This window comes from Halichoeres trimaculatus, unplaced genomic scaffold, assembly GCF_033239565.1.
Source record: "Halichoeres trimaculatus isolate MK-OKI-2021-1 unplaced genomic scaffold, fHalTri1.1 fHalTri1_scaffold_12, whole genome shotgun sequence".
Classification (NCBI taxonomy): Eukaryota; Metazoa; Chordata; class Actinopteri; order Labriformes; family Labridae; genus Halichoeres; species Halichoeres trimaculatus.
The window spans coordinates 22,148,427-22,171,149 of record NW_027437190.1 but is presented as its reverse complement, the minus strand read 5'-3'; positions in this window follow the sequence as shown (position 1 = coordinate 22,171,149).

Genomic DNA, 22,723 nt, shown 5'->3' with positions numbered 1-22,723 from the left:
CAACAAAGAGACTGAACTATAAATTAAAAAAATCAAGGCATATGACTGCTACACATTGTTCCTCACCTATTCTTTGTATCAGAAGAAAATCAGCCTTCTTAATGTGAAACTTGGCATCATTGTATAAACAGTACAATACTTGCTAGATGCCTTCTTTGCAACTAAATGCAGCTCAAACAAATGATTGATAAATAAGAATAAAGTCTGTACCAAATACCTGAAACAAATAGTTTTATCCACCACAAAGCCAGATATGATCACAGTTCTCCAGTGCTAGACAATATTAAAGCACTTTTCCATACTCTTTGATTAAAAAAACAATGCTTAGGCCAAGCTTTGTTTACTCAGATAAATTTTCAAAAATTAAAAAATATAGTAATTTCTGCATCTCAAATCAGTGGATGCAGAGTCTGCAGGATTTTGGTAGGAAAATGAACACAAAATTTTATAGTTATACCTGGGCCTTTCTATATTTGTATCAGTACCTGCTTCTAACCTTAAGATCAAACATACCGTACATACAAGTGACAAGACCTATGTTGATGTTTTTGTGTTATCGCGACGTTTCTGGGCGGAGAATAAGCGTGGTTACATCAGCCAATCAGCGCCCAGTGCGCAAGTGACTTTGCATGTTGATTGGCCAGTGGAATAAGCTAGCATGCGCGGCTACAGTTGACAGTTGAGTATCACAGACACAGAGCAAGAAAAACCACCTGAGAGAAACGATACGAAACAGGTGAAGCCTTTTACTAAAGGAGGGTGAAGCTTGGCTCGACTTTCACTCACTTTGGGGCACTTGGAGAGCAGCACGGGACAAAGAGCGACGTGAAATGGCTTTCTGCTAACCAGGTAGAATCGTTGATTAGCCTGTGCGAAACATGCCAAGCAAGTGGCAACCTCCGGTTCAAAACATAGGCTGTATAATTAATGGATATAGTCTCCCAAGCTCGCCCGTTTGTGTCTGAAAGGATTTTGAAGCAAATCTGCTGTTGTGGCAGCTACAGGGCGCTCGTCAGTCACGTGACCTGAGCTGTGCCTGTGATTGTTCCCTAGGCCGGATGTGTCCTCTTGGTTTAAAAACATAAGGCAATGCCAAGTGCAAAAATCTGCTGTTTATCGAGTATGCGCTTGAGGCTGGCTTCTGAGGTACCGGAAGTCACAAACACACCAAGCCAAAAAAGCCCTTCAGCAGAAATTAACCTATTTACAGCCTGGTACAAAAAACATCTCCCTTCTGATTCACTGATTTCACTTTGACACACACTGTACGGGGGTTAATTTTTTTTATTCAGCAGTTTAGAGGATATTAAGATTGCAAGTTTTCTCAATTATATGCACAGCTCAGCTGACGTGACTGACAGGTGCTAAATAGCTGTTAATGTGGAGGCTTAAAGTTTGCGTCACTTCCAATATAGCTACTGCAGCCAAAACACAATGCTGCAGGTGGTTGCTAGGCTTGTGAATATGTATATACAGTCCCAAGTGGCTGAGCTCTGCCGGTGGCACTGAGCCGAGGAGGAGGAGGAGCCTAGCCTAGAATGTTGTGTTTATTAACATAACAAGTAATTAAAATTCCTGCTGACCCCACATTTAAAGCTAGCCACTGGAAATGAGCTAAATGGCCCCAATTTAGCCAAAAATGTTAACTTATGTGCTGAAAAAAAAAAAAAATCAACTCTTGCGTTTCCAAAAGACCTTTTGAGCATCACTTAAATTGAACCCTTTCATTGCCTCACAATATCAACAGAAACATACTAGTTTTCTTCAAAATTAACAACAAATAAGGGCAAATAAACATCAAGTAGCTAGTTAGCTAGGTCCTATACATATGTTTTATAACTGCACTTAATGCACTTTAAATAGTTTTGGCCATAATCTACGAGTTGTGAGTAGACAAAAGTGTCAGATTTGATTAATACTAACACAGCTGGGGAAGCTTTATATCAGCAGTAGCCATCTTTCTTTTTTACAAAAATGCCCCAGAGGAGCTTGAGCCTGCTCCATATCGGATGAACAAATCTGTCTGAGAGGGAGGGGAACAGACATGTCTCCAAATAAAACATGAGCTTGCAGATTTGTCTGGATTTGATTTGTCTCAAAACATTATTGTAATGTTATCAAAAAAAGAGCCCATTCGTACTAACAGTAATATCTGATAATAGATGATATTGATAAGTAGCAGTCCGTTCATTTTGGTAGCATTAGCAAGAACTTGCAACCACAAGCTACTGGTCAGACTTTTTAAAACAAAATTTCTGAGCAAAAGGAAGAAAGAATGTGATTATGTCTTATGAGTCTGCTTTGTATTTATAAAAGGATTTTGACATTCTATTTTCAAGAAAGTTTCAGTGCCACTTTTATGATCATTTTGAGAAGAGAAAAGTCAAATACATATGATTTATAGCACAAAAATGAGGGTGTAGAGGCTAATAGCTAAGTAAGTCAGAGACAGATTAAGCACAGTGTTGAGGTTTTTTGTGTCTGGCTTGGGGCATCCTTGTGTGTTTGTGGGTGTCTGACATTAACAGCTGCTTTCCCTGGGGCAGTGGAGCTGCCAGTTGGTTTAAAATGGTGGTTAATTTTTAATGCTATCAGCTCAGGTTGCATCATGCTTCTGTACCTGCTGAGTGACTCCCTTTAAGTGTCTCCACATATTCTCATTCAGGGAGATTGGATGTCAAACATGGCCTTCAAATGTCTTACTTGGTGGACCCAAATCCCTCTGAACCCTCACATAACCTCCTCGTATTGTGTTGTACATGACTGTAACTGATCCTGTTAATATCAGGAGAGGGCTGCTGACTCATGTAGGAAAACATACTTCCTGTGTTGAAATGTAAGTGTGTGAGAGGAGAGTGTGATAGAAAGAGAGTATGAGGTGGCTGTGACATTACACATTCTTTGACTCACTCCTCTGATGATCTGTAATATTATGTGTTGGTGGAACTTTCTCGTAACAGCTCTGTGATTCTCCTCCCTTTTTATATTCTCTCTATACTCTTGCTTTCCTGCATGTAAATGACTCTCATTCTCAACATGAGAGTCCTCTGAATATAATCACACGGTGCTGTGTCTCAGCTCCTGTCCACTCGTACTGGGGTGTGCCGTCTCCCTCCTCTCGCACAGACACCAGGCCTGCACTGCAGATACAGGCAGTATCTGAGTGCACAGATGTGGATGCTCTTGTTACATCGTTATGCAGGTGCTCCACCTGGACAGGATGAGATAAAGAGGCAGAGAGGAATCAGAGTTACTTGACCTTAATTCATAATGAAGTATTGTCCCATAACACTCGTTAAAGCAGAGGAGAAATATGCTTTAATCTGCATCATGAGATGGAAAATGTTGGAGGTCATAAAACAAAAGCTTGAGGTTTTAATTTACTCTGAGGTTGCTCATGCTTGTATGATGAATATCAGTCATATGCAGTAAAAAGTGACAGGCATCCAAGCTAATCCAATGAACAGAACACTAACAAAGCATCAGTCAGCAGGCTGACTGTCAGGAGGCAAATGACGATCCAAATATGTAACCAAGGTGTCCCCAACTCCCTGAATAGTTGAGATGCATATCATAAAACTGCAACATCTGGTTTGTTTCTAGCTGGGTGACACTTTTACATGTTGTGCTCTCCTCTCCGAACATGTTTCCTGCGTCCTTGAAAGTTGTTAATAATGGATGCTGTTCCAGATGCTCTGCAGCTGCTTTACACAAGGGGGTGGTCAGCAGTCAAACTGTCCAATGAAAAAAATTCCCTGATAAACTAAGAGACTGAGACACAGCAAGTGTCACAAAGGAGGACATAGTATATTCTCTGCATAACTCAAACCTTAGCCTAATCGATGCTTTCAGCCTTGTATGACTTATAAGGCTTGTGAGACTTGAAAATGATTCCTTCTTGAAAATGATGCAGAAAGTTTGATTGCACCTCTGGGTCTAAAACTGATTTAGATCATTCACTTTGTATGTGCTCTGTTCGTGTACACTCTGCATTTTTTGCTCTGAACACAGTCCTCTGGACATTATCTGCCTTCATTTTGCATACAGATAAACGAGTTATAAGGGTACAGGGAGTCCAGCTGAGGGAGACATGTCGGATGTTGAACCACCATATGCTGCAAGAACAGACTCAATGTTCCTTGTAATAGATTATCTACTCCTTTGAATCTGTAACCAAAATTATTCTTTCTTTATTGATTGATCATCTGTCCAACCTTTTTCAGAGACGTGTTGCTGTTATCGGTTAAATTGTGGGGTGGCAGTGACTCAGTGGTAGAGTCGGTCACCTCTCATCAGAGGGTCCTGCCACCCACATGCAGACGTGTCCTTTGATATTACACTTAGCTCAAACTACACACAGTGCTGTGCCTTTTGTTGTGTGAACAGAATTAGTTAATACTGAAGGACTCTTTACATTGCAGTCTCTGCCATCAGTGTATGACTGTGGTTTCAGTAGGTGAATGTACATTATAAAAGTGCTTGAAGTGGCCTGAAGACAAAAGAAAGCGCTGTATTGACACAGTCCATTCAACATTCAATATGACCTTTTTTTTATTTTATTTTTTTTAACATCGGTTTGTATCCTGTGCACTGTTCTCAGAGCTCTATGCTAACTTTTTCACTGGTAGCCCTGTTGCGACCAACTTTCTCAGTTGGTGGCACTAGCACATGATTGGTCTAGGGATGGGTACCTTTCACATTTGAAACAATAAGGTATCAATGCCCGGTACCTGGCAATCAGTACCAGTACTCAACAGTACCAATTTTCGGTACTTTTGTGTGTGCTTATGTGTGTGCTTATGTGGTAATAAATTTAAATTTGTTTAATAATAAAATCCCAAAGTTTTTCAATTTAACATATTTATTTTTCAATATAAAAACTTGCAATGCTGTGTTCATGTCCAGCGTGGAAAATCACTTTCTCTTCTACTTCCTCACAGTCACAAACTTCATAAAATGATGACTAAGTAAAACTGTAATGTGAGTTTGCAAGACTAGTATTACCTGAAATGACAGAGAAAATGTCTTTAATTTTCATCTTTGTCACTCTGTCTCATCATAAACTCATTACTTTGACCAGTCGGGAGTGTCGGCAGGCTGCAAACACTCCTGATCTGGGAGGGAGTCTCCTACTTTTTAACTCATTCTCCCAGTGTTGTCCCAACTTGTGATTTCTTCTAATTATCCCTCTATTTTTTAAGTATGTAATCTCTAATATATATATATTTTTTTTGTAAAATCAATTCCTGTACTTATGCCTTATATCAGAGGCTCAAAAAACATCTACCCCTCTCCTGTAGTTGGTTTGGTTCAAAGATGCTGCATGAGACCTCTGAATGCGGTCACAGAGATGCACAGAGACGGGTTGCTATGCAACACTTGTTGATGTTTATTAGAATTTCTCAAAGCCTTAGCTGTTTTTTAAACACGTTAACATGATGTGTGATGAGTTAAACTCCTGCACCAGTTAAAAAGTTGGTTCATTCATTCTGTGGTTAGCTCTGATTTCTCTATTTGACAAAAGCTCCGACCTACGCTAACATAGCACCCTTTTTTAATCAGGAGAGTTCAGAGCTGCTTGAATCTTAAAGTGAGGAGGCTGACTGCTACTATTACTTTAAATGGTGAAATGCTTGTTGTTGTGAAGTTCTGTCTGTCTTTAGTGTGTGATGCCCTGCGCGTGTACGCGTCTCTTCAGAACAGGAGAAAGTGCAGGTGGAGGAGACTGAGTAAACCAGTGGGAGAGAGGGTGACTTACAACCACAATGTCTTACACATTCACTGTGATAGAGGGAACATTAAAACATTTGCATTGCACGAAAAGAAAGAAAAGAAAAACTTTATTTCAGTCTCTGACTGAAACACTTAATTTTAGCTACTGTCTTTTTAAGACACTCCACTCCACAAACCCCCTCTTCTCTGATTGGCCAGTCCTTTGGGGGCCTGTGGGGGGCAAAGCTACAAGGACTGCCCCTCCTAATGCAATGACATCATTTCAGCAGGTCTCATTAAAATCTTGTACTATTCTTTTTTAGAATGTTTAAATATGGGTAAGCATATTAACTCCTCTTTAAATGTAGGCTTTGTTAACTGTAAAAGTATAACAAAGCCTCTTGCTCTCACAAGAAAAAGCTTTTTTTGTAACGCTAAGTAGCTTGTTTGGGTCTACAACTCAGGCATGTTTCTATGACATTGACAGTCTTCACATGCACTTTGAAGTTTGAATTTCATTGTTTTCATTTCTATGAACTAATCCATAACTATGGTTCCTCTGGCTAACAGACAGCAGAAAAGTCCTTCCAGCCAGACAGACTAAAAAATCAACATCACACCACTTTCAAATGACTAAGAGCTGTTTATTCAAATTAAATGCCACTGACATTTACCTATAATTTCTCTGCCTGACTCGAGAGACAGACTTCCCACGCAGTCTGATTTTTTCTCTCTTTTTGACTCTGTTTTCTGAATAAATAAATGAGTAAAACCAGTCAGACGAGGCCAGCACAGCCCTGCACGGTACCAGATGTTTCCGTCTCCAGTGATGACACAACATTTGAACGACTGAGTGCCTCTCGGGTACTCATCCAGGCTCCCTCCCCTTCATCATCCCTCATTTCATTCAATCCCAAACATCACATTTCTGGGCACACGTGCAACCTTGTCATCTCATAAACAAACACACAGTCTGACACAGACGCAGCAATACATACAGATGGCTGCCAGGGAAACACTTGGATAAGGTTTTTTTTACAGAGTGATGAATTGCCTGACTGATCATTCGGTTGGAGTAAACAAGCTTTGATTTAGTAGCACGTAATTTTAGCATGTGCTAACACGACATAATCTAATGAATCATGACTTATTTGTGGGTTACAGCTACTCAACTAAATGAGTTGTTTAACTACATGAGTGTGTGTGTGTGTGAGCCTGCCTGCTATCCTGTCTGGATGTGCCCAGATGTTTGTTTCAATTTGATCAAGCCTGCAGCCACACCCGCAGAGCTCCCATAATTCTCAGGGAAACAGAAAGCCAAGGTTTAAATCTATCAGTAAAATCAGCATGCAGAGTCAGCGGATGTCACAGGGACACAGAGATTTCAGTCCTAATTAAACTCATGTCTCTTCCTCAGTTTTACAGTCACACAGATTTAGTTTGACCTCTTAACATCAGTTGTCTGTGCAGGTCATCAGTATGTAATATGGCAGGATTTAATCCTCATTGACCTCTGCTTCTACCAGAGTCCTCAGGCTGAATAATGTGGCTAATACTACAGCATTACTCAAACAGCTGGACACAGCTTACATGTAGCACTGCATGATGGGTAATCTGGCTGAAGTAATGGTCTGCAGTTACTCAATATTGGCTGATTACATAGAACCATTATTTATTTATTTTTTCCAATTTAAAAAAAGCAAAGGCCACTGCCTTTATCTCATCCCCTTGCATCTGAGCTGTTTCTTAAAAGTCATCATTGGAGTTAACTGGGTCTAAGTTCCTGTAAGGAACGTCAACCAACAAGATTATTTATTTCTAGAAATCTCTGTTTATTTTTTTCCTGCACTGATTTTGCTAATAAATAGATCAAGCATATAGACATTTTTCCTCCTATGTTAGCTTCATAGAGCATTTATTTATAGCACTCACTGTGTCCTCTGTGCCTCTCTCACCTTGCTTTACTAAAGATGTAGATGACCTGAGATTTACTTCAGTGACATGTCTGCAGCAGTTTAAATGGAAATGTGACAATCCCCCAGGCTTTGCCAAGGATAAGGCTCTGCTCCACTTGTCTATATGCATGTGAGTGTGTGCAGCTGTGTAGCTAGCTGTATGTTCCCCCATGTGTTAGCATGCATAACCTTGGGAGTGATCCTTCCTCTAAGCATCATGGGATGGCTCAGAGAACAGGGAATTAGCCAATCAGCCGTTAGGGTCACCCTAGTCAAATGACCCTGAGGACTGGCTACATCCCCCTCTTTCATCTCACTCCTCATCACATAACACAACTGTTCGCACGCGCTTCACACAGATTCACGAGATGTTGGACTTATGAGTGCATGCTTAAGACATCGTACATCTAGGGCAGAAAGAGTCAAGTTTAACTGTCGTGTTATTGCTAAAATTAGACCAAGCACTGAGTTTGCTCACGAGAGAAGAAGAGAGAGGAGAGGTGGGCTGAGTGCGACAGGGCGGTGAGGATAGAGGAGACACATTGAAAGTCTGCAGAGGACACACAAACGAGTGACACACAGGAGTGCAAATTGCAGCTTAAGCTATTTTCCTCTATAAGCACTTATAGCTGGAGCACATTTGATATTCCTTGGACCTTTAGGAATGGATTAAATGACAATTATGGTAATCAACATAATAGTATTTGGGACATAATAAAAATAAATGGTTTTTGATAATAAATGCTGTAGAAAAATAACAAAACAATAATATAACCTGACAACTCATTTGAAGTGGTATGCAAAATAGTTAAGAGGCTTTAACATAAATGACATGAATGCTTTTCTCTTAAAATCTAGAGATTCATAAGCTACCAATAGGTGTGTGAAGGGTCTTTCTTAATTATGCAATTCAGCAAATCTTACTGATAATTCATGATACTTCACAGATTAAAATTCTTTAAAGAGACTGACAGGAGGTAAGAAAATCAACACTCTTTAAACTTTCACATAAATAGGTATATAAATGTAAAAGAATACCTGTCTAAATGGACAGGTACATAGACAGTAAAGTTAACAAAGGGAAATTTGCTTGGGTCGCCCTCTTTTAGTACATTAGTATCCATGCAGGAGCCAGGCTGAAATGCTGAACTGTAGTTCAGAGCATCAGCTCAGCCTTGAAGGGATGAATGGACCACCATCTGTATGTCAGGGAGGGAGAAGATAAGGTGTGCTTTATTGTCTTGAGATGCTACAGGAAGGTTGTATGGAAATGTTTGATGTGGACTGCATAAAAAACACAGCTTTACCTTTTACCTTCCTCTTTTCCCTTGTTTACCCCTGCAGTGGGATATACAGTGAATTTAATTTTGTTTCTGACCTGCCAATTAAACATTCACTGAATGTTTAATTTATTACTCGTATCTTAGATGCCCCTGCACACTTACCATCTTGCCTGGCTGTGTGTGAGCAGCATGTGTGACAGATGAGTAATGTGATGAGGAGTGAAATGGATGGGGGGGTGGGCTGGTGGCTGCTAGGACAGCCTCCTTCAGTCTCCAGGGTCATTTGACAGGGGGTGACCCTGGCAGCCAGCATTCCCTTCACTATTCAGTAGATCATATTGACACAGCAGCCATCTTTGATACAACAAACAGCAGCTTCTGGGAGGCTTTTTCACATCTCTAAACCAGAGCCTGTTGTCACTACTATGTTTCCCAGTCTACTGTAAAGATCAAGAGTGTGTGTTAAAAATAATGAATTTTTCACTTCTCAACTTATCTGTAATTTATACTGCAATAAGCTGTGGGACTCTGGGGTGAAAAGAAGCTACATTTCAATTTAAAGCAGCATCTTTCAAAATCTGTGGGCTGAAGTGAAACATGGCTAATGTTAGCATTAGGCTTGACAATCATTGATCCAATTTCATTCTGTAATTGGTCATATGCTAACATCTGTTGTAGGGATGTCCTGATTACGCTTTTTTGCACCCAATCCAATTCTGATTTTTTTATTTTAAGTATCTGCCGATCCCGATATTTCCTGATCTGATCTTTCAGCAATGCATTAGGAAAAAAGAAAAGAAAAAAAAACTCCTACAAGGTGTCCTTTGACTTATTTTTTATTTTATTTAAATGAAGGTATCATTCTAGCCAACATGGATATAGCTATTTTCTCCACTTGGTGCAGCACTGGATCAACAAAATAAAAATAAAGCTTCTCGGTGGTGCACCACAAGATTACCTTGTATGTGAGTGACAATAAGGTTGCAATTTCTTGTTTGCAATTTCGTTGTAATTGTTATAATGGCAAATAAAGTTCTATTCTAAAATGAATGATGATGTGCTATAATACACATTTTAATTAAAAACAGCAACTAAGGCCCCAGGCTTTTTTCGATTCCCTCTCCCCTGATCTCCAATCGTTAAAAAATGCCTCGATCACCTCGATTTCGATCACATGATTGGATCAGGACATCCTTAATTTGTTGTCATCTTACGGTTGAAACAGGGTTATCAATTATGTTTGTCTTACTTGAAATCATCGCTGTTAGCTTTAGGTACTTAACACAAATATTATTTAGCAGTGTCAGTTGATACAGAAGTAAGGGTTTTACTTTTTTGTTTATCTTACACTATTTAAGTGACTAAGCAGTTAAATGGTCGACTGTAACATAGGAGCTAAAGGGTTAGCAAACATGTTTGTACCAAGGTATGTGGTCCCCTGTTTCTTCAGGTTTTCACAAATATACAATTTTGAGCAACTTATTATTGTTACTGTACTTTCACATCTTTAAACCAGAAACAAAGCACTACATTAAACCATAACTTTCGCTCTTCTCCTTAAGTATTTTATCTCAGGGATATGACCACCATGTGAATATGACAAATGCTAATCCTTCTGTAAATGCTGATTGAGGAGTTCTTTAGTCATGGTAGATGCTGTCTGCACAGCATGACCCTCGTGGCTCTCCTTCACCATGGGCTAACATTTGAGCTACAGATTGTAATTGCACAAGTGAGTGCACATAGAGGGGACGAAGCATTGTCCACTAGAGAGCTGATTACACACACACTTACACACACTACACACTCCCACAGAGAGAACAGCGTCTGTGAGTCGTCCAGTAACAAGCACACAGCAGCCTCTTTCTGTCAGAACAGAGCTCTGGATTAAGGCGAGAGTACGCATGCAGTGGACAAGCCTAGGGCAAAGAACTCACAGAAATACACACCCACACACATACACACTAATGCTTGCACTCACTTACTGCTTATGCATACACACACTGTGTACACTCATAAGACAAAGCTAATAAGCTTGGTCAGCAGAGTGGATGCATACTTTTTTTTAAATCCCTTTCTACCTTTTAGAAGTGTGTGTGTGTGTGTGTGTGTGTGTGTGTGTGTGTGTGTGTGTGTGTGTGTGTGTGTGTGTGTGTGTGTGTGTGTGTGTGTGTGTGTGTGTGTGTGTGTGTGTGTATGTGCGCTCCTCATTTTAATGTCCTCCAGAGGGAACTGTGGGACAGTGTGGGGTCCCATGTCAGAGGTAACTGGGTGCAGCCATGATGACAGCATTGCTGAGCTTGCCGTGCTTGCATAGCATCATCACTTTCTTGCATTGACTCATCTGGCACAGCAGACTACCACGCGGTCCCCAACACAGACAGACACACACACACACACATACAAATCCCATGGCTAGAAAACATAGTGTGTACCGTGCATATATGCTGCCTCAAACAGGCACCCACATATAAAGACTCAACCATCTCAGTTTGTTAAGTTCTGTCTCCCATACTTTAATGTACGAAGACACGCGCACACACACACACGCCCACACATACACACTCACTTTTACACACACACACACCTGCAAACACACTGTCATCTGTCTTCTGGAACAGAATGGGGCCACCACCGCTACACATCTGTTGGGGCCATGGCAGTGTTGTGCCTGCTGCTGATGCCACATATGGAGGAGGCATTGAGACCTTGCCTAGAACAAGTGAATGCACCATTAGGCTCCTGTTATGATTTACTAGTTCAAAATCAACATTCTCTACTCGGCAAATGATGACTGAATATGTGGGGGGTAGCTGTATCTCAGTCTGCAGGGGCTTGGTTCTTTGTTCAAGTCCAAGGATAGACCAAATTTCAGAAGTTGAAGATGCCACTTCATCTTCAGGGCAAGCCAAGATGCCCTTTAGATGGACACTAAACCCTCAAACTGTTTTGGGAGTTCACCATGCACTACCTCACATCTGCCATCTCTCCATTAGGCCATATGTTTGGGCACATGTGCATATTCTGTTCTATGTGGATGTAGCACATTCAACAACAGATAGAAAATAATTACTTCTCCTCTGAGATAAATGGAGTCAGTCTTCTTCTTTTTCTGCTTTTCTGAAGGGGAGAGCATTTCAAAATGAAATAACTGATTTTTATTGCAAATGTCCAAAAAACATACTCCATGCAACTTTCAACTGTTCTGTCAACATGAAGCTACAGCTTGTAGAAATCAGCATTAAAGCGGGAACATCAGGAAAAGGCTTGCTGGGCTTCCTCTGAATATGACTTGGTTTTTCACTTAATAAGAGCTGATGTCTTCGATTTTTTGCTTTGTGAGATCTTGTTAATCTTGGCATTACTACTGGCCAAAAAGGTTGGAATAGAAATTGTTGAGTTAATATTTTTTTCAATGTAAGTGGTATGATGTGTAAACTGAGGGGGTTTGAATATACAAAGCAGTCAGTAGCAAATGCAAGTGTGATGGAAATTTTTCTTATGGTCTATGATATAGCACAAAAAAGTATCCAAGTGTGTTTTTCTGGTCTTTATTCTCTTGGAAAAATGGAGCAAACAAAACAGAGTGTTGCACAGTCTGAATGAAGCTCAATGGGGGGTTGTCCCTTGCTTGCTCAAATACAGAATGATAGAAAAGAAGATGTCATTCAGTTTATCTAAAGAACAGAAAAGGAAGTTTAACAAGTACATGTCTGAATTTTGTGCTTAGCGCAGTTGAACACTTCTCTTTATCAAATCATTGTTATGAGCCAGATGTCAGCAGATGTCTGTTGACCACTTCATCTGTGATACAAACTATTAGTTTAATGAATGTTAAAATTTTCATCACACAGGTATTGACAATGTGAAGTTTGTAGGATGTTATATATGCAGAGCTAATAGCGCCAATATTGTACCAAATCATTATTCATTTAGAGGAAGTGACAAAGACAGTCTCAAACCTCGGGCTTGGTGTTAAAATTGAGATGTTTTCATATTGTAAGTGAGATTAAGTACTGCTGGAGGGCGTTTTTTATCTTTTGGCTGAGTCAGACTAGCTGCTTTCTCCTGTTTCCACTCTTAGTGCTAGGCTAAAGTATGCCCCTGACTTTGACTCGATAGTATCTGACAGGTTAAAATCAGTCTTATGATTTAAGTCTGAGGAAGACAGAGACTAAGAATAACTAAGGTTTATCAGCTTTTTTTAGGAGTGTTCCAGTTTCCTGGCAGAAAAAAGGCTCTCAAGCAATCACAGATAGACTTCTTTATTTTTCTTCTTAGAACTTCAACCACATATTTAAATCAGGACTCTATTCTTATTCCTCACTTTCATCCTTTTCAGAGAAATTCTTATGCAAGAGTAGCAGCATGGCACGCTGTCAGTTTAATCTGGACAGCATGACGTCTGCATGTCTGTCAGACAGAGAGAAAGAGGAGGAGTGAGGGAGAACTATGCAGCTGAACTTTTAATCCTCTTAGTGTACTCAACTATCTCTCATTCATCTGTCTACTATCTGTCTGCATCTCACTACCCACCTTTTTGTTGTTTCCTGTTTCTTGTAGCATCTATTTCCCCTTTGGTTGAGAAGAATGTTTTTCACATCTGAATTTTCTCATGTTTCATAACATCAGTGTTCCTCCTCTCTCTCTGTACCAACCATTTTCTTCCTCTCCTTTATCTGCCCCTTCTGTTCGTTCCTCCCTCTCCATCCCTCGGCCCCCCTGCAAGGTCGTTCCCAAGGACGGCCTGCTCCCAGCATCCCCTTCCTGATTGGCTGATAGGTATTAAAGGGCCAGTACCCCCGCCAAGCACATGGCTCCACTCCAGCTTTGCTTCAACACGGTCACCGTTTCCACCACTCTCTGGGCTGCTTACTGTACTGACTGCACACACACACACACACACACACACTGATATACACGTAAAAGAGCTCACATGTGCATGCAGCAGAGAATATAAAGACACACTCAGCTAACACAGGATGGTGACAAATTATCTGACATTTATACATTCACATTCATGATCCCGTCTCTTAAATCAGGTCGGTGCTTCTTGCTATATTCCATGTGACAGGTGACTTATCAGGATGAAAAGGGATGCCTACAAATATGCAAGCGCATACATGCCATGAAAGAAGATGAGAAAACACTTGACCCATGATAACAGACAGCTAGCAACGTCTGAACCCAGCAAATGTTTCCTTAAAGATAACTGAGCGTGACACTCTACAAGCTCAGCAGACCTAAAAAACACAAAGCAAACAGCTTCAAAGCAGATACAGTCAGCAAAACAGCCCCAAGAAGGGACAAATTTAGCTTCTTGTGCTTTCTTTAACAGGAAGAGGAATTAAGCATGGTTGATGAAATGCAAGAACAGAACATTCCTGAAAGAATATACTGGAGAACCACCTATTATATTTTAGTTCCCGTCTCAGTTAAAAAGCACTTCTGCTTATATGCTGAATAATCAAAGCACTCAAAAGCTATTTCCCCTCATTCAAAGGGCTTCAGTCATAGGGCAATCAGACAGTAGAACACTGGTACAAACACATTTGAAGAAATCCATGTCATACTGTACAGTTTTTCTGTCATAATTTAAGCTTTTTGGGGGATTTTGGATTGTGAAATGGTCAGTTAGGAAGTCTTTAATTCATGCAAGCAGTGGAATGTTACAGTAGCTGCCTTCTTACTGAATTGTGTTAAGAGAATCAACATCTCAGTTAGGTTAGCCTAGCTTTGCTCAAGGATCCAAATCAGGGATAAATAGCTTTCTTGGCTCTACACAGTGACCAGGAGGTCTGACTTAATCGACCCCTAAAGCCCATAATTGAACATTTCCTGGAGTCTTGACATGATTGGGAGGTTGCTAGTCACCTAGAACTCAAGGGTTTAACCAGATCACACTTTCTGTACAAAATAAACAACTGAGATAATTCAGCTTAAGCTGTAATTAGCAGCCATCAGGACATGTTATCTTCTGAAAGTTCTAGGCCTTCAGATTTAAGTATTAATGCTAAGTGTAGGGCATAAAGGTTTATAAAAGGCTTAAAAGATAAGTCATTTTCAAATAAATGTTGCACTATTTCTTTTTGAGGGGGTTTAAATAGCTTGTTAAGGACCTGTTATGAGATGTCAAAGATTGCACTGTTAAAAGATGCTGGAATCCCTGTGACTGAGCCCTTATTGAAAGAGGTGCACATAAAATAGCTAAGAATATTCACTGCATGGAAAAACCCTGAAGTGGCACTGTTTAAACGTGTGTTATCTTGTTCAGGGACCCCAGTGAAAGAAATCACAGAAATGATCTTTTTGCAGAGAATACATGCTTTAATATAAGCTTTATTTAACCAAGTCAGCGTGTTGAGAGTGAGATCTGTTTTCTTTGGAGATATGGAACAAGTAACATTTATAATGAGAAAACCAGAAGTCGAAAGCATCACACACAAGGCCTGACAGAATGCAAAAATACAAGAAATAAAAAGTAAAATAAGGTAGCTTTAAATTTTGATTAGAGAACAGTTCGATTTGAAATAACACTTGAATCTACCAAAATGATGCCCCCTGAAATCCTCCAGCCACCTTTGTGGTGAAATCCTGAGCCATGATTGGTAACCTGGTCTAATCAGAGACTGAATGTAAGCAGAAATCAACCATGAAGGCCTAAGTGTGAGTATGACTGTAGATGTGATCCAACACAAAGGGAAATTAAAGTGTAGGTGTGCTTGGACACTTAATGCCACCCCTGTGAAAGTCAGTGCTCCAGTTTGGCCCCCAGTCAAAACGGTCTGGCTCTCCCACTGTTTGGCAGTTCTGCCAGCAAAGAGTTACAGACGAAAATTACTTTGCAAATACAGAGATTGATGAGCACACAATTGGTTATAAAACACCGCCTGACAAAAAGGGTTTTGCTGCTGTTGAAAGCAGGATGAAAAAAAGAAAAGAATATCTCCATCTTAGAAAGTACAGACATTAACTGAACAACAGTTTCTTAGTCAGAGAGATTGACAACGTTTAATTTTTCACAGAGAGCTGACTTTTAACTTTTGTGTCTGCTGTCAAAATACATTCCTACGTATTTGTCAGACTCAGAAAGAGTGATACAGGAACAATTTGAAGATTTAATGACAGAATATTGCATTGTTAGCATATTAGACTGCTTAATGGAAGTTTAAGTGTTCTTAAGTGCACATCAAGAATAAATAACTTCTGAAAGGCTGTTATATAAAATGGAAAACAAGTGGATAGATGTTTGGGTTCTAATGGACTGACTTACTAAGAGATGTCATTAGATGCCTTTTAGTCCCTTTCATATGTCTTTCAGTCATTATCCTGTGTTTAGAGGAAAATAGATGACATTCTGAAAACAGTGACATGAGAACAAGAAATAAGCAACCAATGTTCTTTTGCTGTGTGTCTACTCAGACGCAATTAATATTCCAACAATTAAATCCACTTAAATACTTCTAAAAGCAAGCTGACAAGCTGCAGTTTGACATGAGAAACGTGGTGTTCCCAGTGGTTCAGTGTTTGTGGAGATTACTCAGACTGTCGTGTAAGTGGTATTATGTAGCAAAGATGTAGGTGGATTTGAAAAAGAAAACATGCTGTAAAAAGGTAGAGTGGAGCAGGGTTTTGCTGCAGTGGCGGTGGTGCTGAAAGGACAGCTACCAGAGGGGGGAGAGGAGGAGAAAGAGGAGGGGGAGGGGGAGAAAGAGGGGGAGGGTCAGGGAAGACAGGAGGGGTAGAGGAAAGGCTTCAGAAGCAGCTGTGCAGATGAAATGAGAGAGGAGTGTCTGAAAATAATTTGTTATAGAGATGAGTTAAAGTCATTTGTGCGTTCCTGTTGAGTACAACATGAACTGAGGCATCGCTTTACTTTTCTTTTGGTATATATCTATTTAACAGCATAAATCAAGACAGAGTTCAGAGACGATGAACTCTTGCAGTCTTTATACATTTCTTGTTATTTTTTTCTTTTCCTTTCTTTCTCAAGGTCGAATTCAAAATGGCCTTTCTTTCATATGTGATTGATGCCGTATCATTGCTGAAAAAAGCATGTGTGTGATCACCAACATGATTAAAGCTACATTATCAAACCATGATCAGGAGATGCTATGTTTTACATGCAGGCCAGCTAACATGATATAATGGCACTCTCTACTGGAACAATCGGTTTTTAGTGTTATTAGAAATTAGAAGTTTTATTGTCCATTGTATGGTCAATTATTATACATTACATTTTTTCTGTGGACAGTCTGTGCTACTAATGTATCAGCAGTTAACAATTCAGTCAGTACTTTGTCTCTTTTGCTAACACTTGTTCTCTTTAGCAATGGCCAAAGGATTTACAGATATACACTAGACTGCAATTGATAAACAATCAACCCATCAGGTATTTGTTTTAGCTTTGTTGATTACATATTTTGGTTATCAGCAAAGGTGTGGGATCATTCTTGCAACCCTGCCAGCCAGGTTGCCCCTGTGCATGCCTCAGTGCCCACAAATTGTCCATTCTTAATGGAGTCAATAGCTGTACACAAAACAATTTGTCAGAACTCATAAGTTAGCTAATGACACAGCCGAAATGAGCAAACTAGCAAACTTAGCATATCTGCTCAAGCAATATTTAGTTACTGCTAATCTTAGCAAGCAAACTAGATGTACTTAGTGTAAAATAGTTGTGCTACATGGTTAGGAAGTGGTAACTTTTAGCAGTGTAATGTCAAGCTAGCTTGCAGCAAGAGCCAAACTAAGCTCCCCCTTCAACTTAATGCCTTGCTAGTGTTGACCCCTCAACCCATTATCTTGTTGGACATGACAACCTTTAAAGGTTATTCTGGAGGTGGTATGTGTTTTTTGTGGACTCCGTTGGCACATGGTCTTTGTTGAAATTGAAAAACTGATTTTGCACATTGCTGGTGCAGAACTGAAAGTCATTCTTCATCAAATTCTTTGATTTTCACTGAAAACTCCTCCTGAATTCCTGAAAATTAAATTAGACTATCAGTTTAACATTCAAGAAGAAAAGTTTTGTTTACAGTAAGTATACAAGTTTGAAGTATAAAGCATCTCACACTGTGCCTTATTGTCTGAAGGCTTTTCCAAACCATTTCTTTACTTCAAGGTAGCTGGCCCATAAAGAAAAAACGGTGACCACCGGGGTTTGAAATAATTGGATCGTGAGAGCATGTAAAACACTAACCTTGTTGAATATATTGAGAAAAAAATGAAAGCAATGACCAGCATGCATTTTAATATAGAACAGTATAAATGTTAAGGTCAGATGCAGGCCTTTTAAATGAATCTACTTAAAATTGACCAAATTCAAATAAAGATTATCTGTGCTCTCTCTCCTCTGTCTTTATTAAACATCTGCCATCCCACAATAAATAAAAATTCATTGATTGTTCTCTGTCACTATTTCTCAGCACATACCAGAGGAATTTTCCACCACCCACCTAGTCCCCTTATCCTTCATCTGTCTCACTTATTGTCTTCTGTATTCCTTTGTACCTCCCTTTCTTCTCACGCCTCACTTCTATCATCCTTCTTTACCCCATCTGCTGCTCTGTCATCTGTCCCCTGTGAACTCTTCTCTTTTTGCTCCCCCTCTCTCTCGTTTCCCTCCCATCTTCTCTCTGTCTCTTTTTCTCCCTTCTGTCTGTTCTGGACACTGTGAGTGGAACACAGATTATGTCAGACATTTATAAAACCGGATTAGCTAGGATCACCTTCACACACACACTTTCACATGCATGCAAGCCCACAAATACTAACAACACGCCCACTCTAAGCCTAATGTTGTCTGTCTGTGCATAATATTGCCTGTTTACACACTTTTATGTGAACAGATATCAGCACTTAGTGATCCCAGCTTTGCATAGCAGCAGTCTGGCAAAGCTCCTTTTATTTTAGAACAGTGAAGTGTTGCAGTTCACAAGGAATGGTCCATAAAAGAAAGGTTTCTTTGGAAGTTGGTGAGAAAAAAAATTGTTGATGTTCCCACATTGAGTCATACGTTTAGCCCCGTTAGAAGCCTTTGAATGAACTACTGTGGTGACTGGAAGCCAAAGCCATGCGTTATCACAAATCATCAGTACAGGTCCAAATCCCTGCCATCAAGGTCCAAAATCTTTTTGAAAGCCTCACTATTAGAATTGAAGCTTTTCCAACAACATTTTGATGCCCAAAATTTTGGAATGACTTGCTCAGCAGTCATTTATGAATGCAAAGTATGGTTGTCCACACACTTTTGTCTATACTGTATGTAGAACTGATGAAACAAACTCCACACACTCACACTGTTTTACTCTTGCTGAAACCCTTATTTCACACATTTTCTTAGCTAACCATAAATGGGAAATGACCTGAAACTTCAGGATGTTTAATATCCATCTGCTGCTCTGAATCACACTCCTTTAAGTCATACTATACAAAACCACTGACTACACTAACCATAACACACAAACACACAGGACTCTGCCTCTCCATGCTGAGTTTTGTATGGAAGGCTCCCTTTTAATAGAAATCGGCTTCATGTAAATGAGTATGACACAGCACTGCCTTCATGAGCAATTATACCAGCATGAATCTAGCAGAATAACAATAATTACCACCTTTCTTTCTGTGCCATCCCTCTCTCTTTCTCTTTCTCTCCCTCCTGTTCTCTCCTCATCACATCCCCCTCACCCATCCCTCCATTTCTGACTCAGCAGAACAAGTCGGAGACAAGGTCATCCGGCTGCTGTTGCCGTGGAGACCAGGAATTGGGGGATATTTCTCTCCCCTCTGTTCTTGTACTGCAAGGTGGGGAGGTGTGTGGGGATGCGGGGGAGGAGGGAGTATAAAACATGAAGGTACAACAGAGGTTAAGAAAGGATACTACTGGCAGCCATTTTGGTTGAAATGAGATTGAAAATAACTTTATTAGCAAACACCACAGTGACAAAGTCACCCTGTGGGCTTCTGGATCATATTGCATCTATGATCCTGCAGTTTTCTCATATAGTTGACATGCCTTATAATCTTTGTAAAGCAGGGATTTTGTTCACACTATATAAATCTTAATGCTTAAAGAAACCAGTCTATATGGAGTAATGATCACCCTGTCAACACCAGCACGTTATAGATAGTACATTGCATTGTATAAATGTAAGGCATCTTTGAACATTATTCAGTAAAACATAGACAACCTAGCATTATTGACTTCATCAATTTATGCTGAAGGGGTTTTACACAAAAAAAATAATAAAATGGCCAAATACTCTTTTCACTCAGTTTTAAAATTTCTCAAACATCATAATCAGGTTACTTGAATATGATGCATCAAAGTGCTGTTAATCTGGGTGCAGTTGTGCCTTTATTGAGAGAGGGGGGAACACAGAATAGTGCAGAAAAACTACAGGAGAAATGTGGAATGTTGTGTGGCAAAGGAATCAAGCCCAGGCCCCCTGCTTTGAAGACTACAGTGTGTATATGTGGGCACCCCTTGGTGCAACATTACCAATGCTTTAGCACTACAAATGAACTGAACAGGAGTGCATTACTAAAAAAAAACAAAAAAAAAACAGCTCTAATCACAAAAAGACAAGACTGCCAGGGCTAATCCAAAAATTCCTATGCAAATATGGTCCTTAATTAAGATGTTACATTTTTTCATCATGTGCATTTTTTTTTCCTTTTTCGCACACCAGCAATCTGCGCAGCCTCCTGTTGTCTGCTGCTGCCATGACAATAAAATAAAATAAAATAACAACATAGCTGTGTGTTTGAATCGTAGTATAATGTCAACCAAATGGTTTAGCCAACAAGTTTATAGTGAAATAAAATTATCAAGTACTTCAAGTTTGAGCTTCCACCTTTAAGCGAAGCATACAGGTGCAGTCAACCACAACACAAAAGCTGATAGAGTACTATTTTGGGGTGTACAAATGCCACAGGCCTGTGGATAGGATCCCCCCCCCCCCAAAAAAAAAAAAAAAAAAAAAAAAAAAATATCAATACAGCTTAATAAATGGGTGGCAGTCAACACAGAATACTCAGCATTGTGGAAAACTTTGTTGTTTTCATTTAATCACCAAATCAAAGCACTGGCAAGATGTGCTTTGTATTTGTCTTAAAAAGACTTAAAAAAAAAACGTTTTGAAATGCAAAGTAATGCAATATATTTAAATAAACGGGGATGTTACTCAGTATGTCAATATTTGAATTTATATTTTGAGTCAGAGGATGCTTTTAAAACTTTAACCCCAAACCATGTGGTAGCTTAAAAAGGTCATCACACATAAAAACGCCTTATATTATAAAGCCTGACTAAATTAAATACTAAATCATTTATTTTCTGTTCTGACTGTCTTTTTACCATAAGCTAGCCCTAATCTGGTGCTTGGGGTCTCACGGTGCTGCATGGTCATCATCTGGGCCCACAGTAAAGGCACTGAGGCATGACAACAATCTGCTGCAGGGGCACCAGCTTTCCCTTGCAAATAAGACATGGCTTTGCATGCATTTGTGTATGTATATGTGTGCATCTGTGTGCGTGTGTGTATGTGTCTGTGTGTGTGCTGTGTATGCGTGAGTGTGTCTGTGTGTGTGTGTGTGCGTGTGTGACTGTGAGTGAGTGTGCTCACCCTGCTGCTGCACTGTCCCTTCAGTGAACAGCAGCACAGAGGGAAAAACGTGACCAAAAGGCCTGCAATGACAGCTCCCTGCTGCATATGTGCCAGAGTCCTCTCACTCCTGCATGTCCTCTGCCTGTTTGTTTTTCACACTCACTGTCTTGAATATATTTGAATGCACTTTGTGTTCTTCTTCACTTTCACTCACTATTTTGAGTGCATAATTGCATTCACACTGACAGTATAGAAAACATAGGGCACTATGATTTCTCAGTTGGCACATTAAAAATGGTCAAAAGTTGAGAGTGGAATACTGGACATTTCTCACTAATAGTCGCCATCTTGGCCACATTATGCAAGGGACAGGAAGGGATCATATGATGGATGATGGTTGGAATTAAAGAATAGCAGAAGAACACCTGTTAACGTTGGTGGAGTGTGATTGTCATTTTGGTTAAGTGTGAAGCGACAGTGTTTGATTTGCGATGCTACCTTGTAAAAATAAGTACATTGCTCTGAGTATGTACACAGTGTACTTCATGTAAGTGTACTCACAGAATATCAGACTTGAGAACAGCGTATGTGTGCTGCCCTTCGTTCTTACTCTTTGCTTCTTGCTCTCCCTTTTCAACAGTCCAGTGCTAAAAGAATGTCGTCTGATTTGTTTGACTGCTTCATTCCTGTCTCAGTGTTTGGATACTTGCTGCAGCTGCTAATCACATAGCAGTTTTACAACTGCCTTCATAAATGTCAGGCTGAGATACAGCTACAAGACCCCAAATTATAGTGCTGAAACAAGCCAGGTTTGATTCTTTACCTCCAATGAGGAGCATCCATGTCAGTGTGTGACTTCTGAAACTGAGTGCCACCCTCCATATCAGCTGAAACAGCTGACTTTGCATCTTCAAATTGTTTACCAGCTAATTCACTCGCTCTCAGGTTGCAATTGACCAATGTGAAGAGATACACTGATGGCTGCACTGTACAATTTTTCCTTTTCCAATCTATTGATATATTCATATTTCCTTTCATACACATCTATACACACAGTATGGCTGCGTGGCTGTCTCCTGTCTGCTATGCCCAGGCCCAAAGGTGACATAAGGAGGTGCACAACATGCTCATGACGGGACCAACACGACCAATGATGAGACAT